Here is a 2,529-nt window from a genome sequence, read left to right as displayed (position 1 = left end):
CCGATAGACCATTATTTGGTCTCAGCGGATGTTAACCATCATCATCATCATCATCATCAATATTTATATTACAAAAATTCCAAATTCATTAAGTAATATTTCTATATAAAAAAGAACGTTGAGAATGAATGAGTTAGAAATAAAAAAAAAAAATCATAAGAAGATAAATTATTTAAATAATAAATAATAAAAATATAAATCATAATAAAAAAGTTAAACGGCGAAGAAAATAATAATAATAAAATAAGGACTTAATAATACCTAAAACAAAACAAAAGATCCAAAGAAATACATAAACAAGATAACGAAAGGAAAATTAAGAAAGGGTAAAATTAAAAAAGAAAAACAGGAATATGCGGATGAAATCTACAATTTTTTTTTTTTTTTTTTTTAATTCAGATTATTCATTTTTCTAATTATGTTGTAAGGCGTTTCCCTATGAAATGAACTCCCCAAACTTTTTTTGTGTCAAAATATTTACGTCGTAAGGCATTTTCCTCTGAAATGAACTCCCCAAATTGTTGTCGTGTCAAAATATGTGCCATTCGATTTTGTTGTTAGACGATTGGGTAATCATTAGCCGTTGATTTGAATTGACAAATGTCAGGGACGACGGTCCATACGAACCATCAACCGCCTTAACATCCAGATGTGACGTATCAAGCGAGACCTTTCAAGTTTCAAGTAGCAGGTCGTGTTTTAGTGGCATGCATTTCCTTCCAAACAGAAGCCGTGTTGGCCAACGCGTTGTATGAACTCCCCCCCTACACCATTGCAAACTGGGCCTTCCCCATCAATTCTGCCATCCCCTTCTTCATTTCCATTCCCCCCTCTCCTTCCATTAATTCCCTCGCCGCTCTTTCCACTTCCTCTCTCTTCACCAATCCATCTGCTCCCTTCTGCGCTTCAATGCCCACCTTCATCTCCTTCACGAGAAGGAAGGCATTCATTCTCTGTTCAGCAAAGAGAGGCCAAGCGATCATCGACACTCCATGTAAGATGCTTTCGATCGTTGAATTCCAACCGCAATGAGAAAGGAAACCACCTGTGGATGGATGAGAGAGGACAACAATCTGAGGCGCCCATGAATCCACCACAAATCCACGGTCCTGGGTTCGAGTCTCGAAACCCTCAGGTAGAACCTCCCTCATGTCTGCTTCGGCAGTCATCGTGGATTCAGTTGGAGGAGGAGGCTCCTTACGCAACACCCAAAGGAACCGCTGCCCGCTTGCTTCTAGCCCCAAAGCTAGTTCCCGAATCTGATTCTCCGACAGGGTGCCGTGACTCCCGAAAGAAATGAACAGAACTGATGAGGCGGGCTGGCGGTCTAGCCATTTGAGGAAACCCTCCTTCTCAAACTTATCTTCAGATTCTGACAGAGGCGAAGCTATTAGCAACCCAATGGGATAAATGGAAGGGGTCATTTCAATAGCACTCAACACCTTTCCTTTCTTGAGAGCTTTTATTTGTTCTAGTTCCATTTCTTGGCATGTATTTATCAGAATTCCACGAGCTTCCTGAAGCTGAAGGGAATGTTGAATGAACAAGTTGAATGAAATATCAGATCTGTCTTAAGAAGAGGGTCTGGCAAATCTATTCCGAGAATCGGCGGAAGGCCCGGAACTTCAATAAGGAAATCTGCGTCTTTGAAGGAAATTTCAATGTTGTGGACAAGTGTTGGAAGGTAGAGCATGATGCAGAGGAGAGAAGCCCCAGAAGTGGAGAATATGTAGCAAGGTATTTTCAGTTTGGAGGCGACATCCAACATGGGTGTACCGAAAAAATCGATTATGAAAGCGCAGACAGGAAACGAAAAGGATGTGAGAGCATCTTGCACTAATATTTTAGCTTTCTCCAATAGTAAGGGCATGCATACAAAAATGTTCATCTTGGCATGATCCCCTTCGATCTGAACATCAGGGAGCTCTATGAAGTGGATCATGTCCCCTGACGAAGACGGCAGGGTGTGGTGAGGAGAGCCGTCCATCCATTTGGCGGTGAAGAAGGTGACAGAAAAGCCATGGTACACAGTCAGCCGCTTTGCAAGCTCGAGCAGTGGGATGTGATGGCCCGACCCAAACCCAGGGAATATTGCGACATGAGGCTTTTGGCTCTGCTCTTGCGACTCCATGAATGTCTCTATATGCCAACAAGCAAATGCCAATATTTGAAGGGTGGGTTCTATAACGACGAAGCATAGAATTTATAGTTATAAAACAAATGTATGAGCACGCTTGCGTCATAATGAATAATTTGGGGAGGCAGCCAAAACTAAATCTTAAACAAATATATGACCCACCACGTTTTTGTTGTTCCGAGGACTTGGGAAAAGACTACATACAATTTAGGGTGGATTTTTCATTCATTTGTTGAGTTTGCAGTAGCATGTTGTCAATTTAGGAGAGACATATGGAAAATGGTAGGACCCAGGGCTATATTAAACAGTTTAATTTTGCTTGCAACGTCAGCGCAGACATATGGACGATGCCACCACTATTTTAAACAGTTTAGTTTTGCTTGCCACGTCAC

General features: G+C 41.4%; 1 pseudogene; it reads right to left on the bottom strand.

Annotated features, from left to right (window-relative positions):
• Window positions 1-764: 764 nt before the first annotated feature.
• On the bottom strand, window positions 765-2,131 carry LOC149212237 (UDP-glycosyltransferase 72B1 pseudogene; annotated as a pseudogene).
• Between the last annotated feature and the right edge of the window lie 398 nt (window positions 2,132-2,529).

The sequence above is a fragment of the Pinus tabuliformis genome, chromosome 1_1 (genome assembly GCF_031772625.1).
Source record: "Pinus tabuliformis cultivar Carrire ecotype Pingquan chromosome 1_1, CPIR1, whole genome shotgun sequence".
NCBI classification, from domain to species: Eukaryota; Viridiplantae; Streptophyta; class Pinopsida; order Pinales; family Pinaceae; genus Pinus; species Pinus tabuliformis.
This window is presented reverse-complemented; position numbering and strand designations above follow the sequence as displayed.